Raw genomic sequence first — 787 nt, 5'->3', positions numbered from 1 at the left:
TGGAAACAAGAGCAACGATGTAGCTGAACCCTGATTCCTGCCCGTGGAGTTGCAAGGGTCCAGTCCCTGCCCTGAGGTGGGTGATGGCAAACTGTGGCTGTGTTGAGACCAAGATACCCTACAAGCTCCAAATGATCCTGGCTCTGGCAGAGACAGTGACAGGGCCAAGGTCAACCCCAGCCGGTCTCCACTGAGGTAAGCCAAAGCCCCCAGCCTCTCAAAACCCCGTGGGTCTGTGCCTACTTATCTTTATGATGATCCTCCTACTTTCAGCAGTGTTGAATTTCCCTCTAAGCAACTCTCCTGGCCTGGATTCCGAGGAGTCCCCCTGGTATGTGTTACTTCATTGCCATCTTCCCAGAAGTCTCTACCTGATATTCTTAATCTAGAGAAAAGTCTAGTTACATTTTAAAAATCATTTTATTGGGGGCTCATACAACTCTTATCAAAATCCACACAGCCATTGTGTCAAGCACTTTTGGACATTTTTCCCCTCACCATTCTCAAAACTGTTGCTTTCTACTTGAGCCCCTCATGTTTTCCCCTCCCTTTTCTCTCCTCCCTCCCCCATTAACCCTTGATAATTTATAAATTATTATTATTTTGTCCTAACTTACACCATCCAATGTCTCCCTTCACCCACTTCTCCTCTGTCTGACCCCAGGTAGGAGGTTATATGTAGATCCTTGTGGTCTAGTTACTGTTTCTTACAGATACAAGAGAAAAAATATCCTTCGCTTATTATAAAATAATGAAATCATTTAAACTTGTTTTCACTAGAGAATGT

The sequence above is a fragment of the Tenrec ecaudatus genome, chromosome 3, assembly GCF_050624435.1.
Source record: "Tenrec ecaudatus isolate mTenEca1 chromosome 3, mTenEca1.hap1, whole genome shotgun sequence".
Lineage (NCBI taxonomy): Eukaryota > Metazoa > Chordata > Mammalia > Afrosoricida > Tenrecidae > Tenrec > Tenrec ecaudatus.
This window is presented reverse-complemented; position numbering follows the sequence as displayed.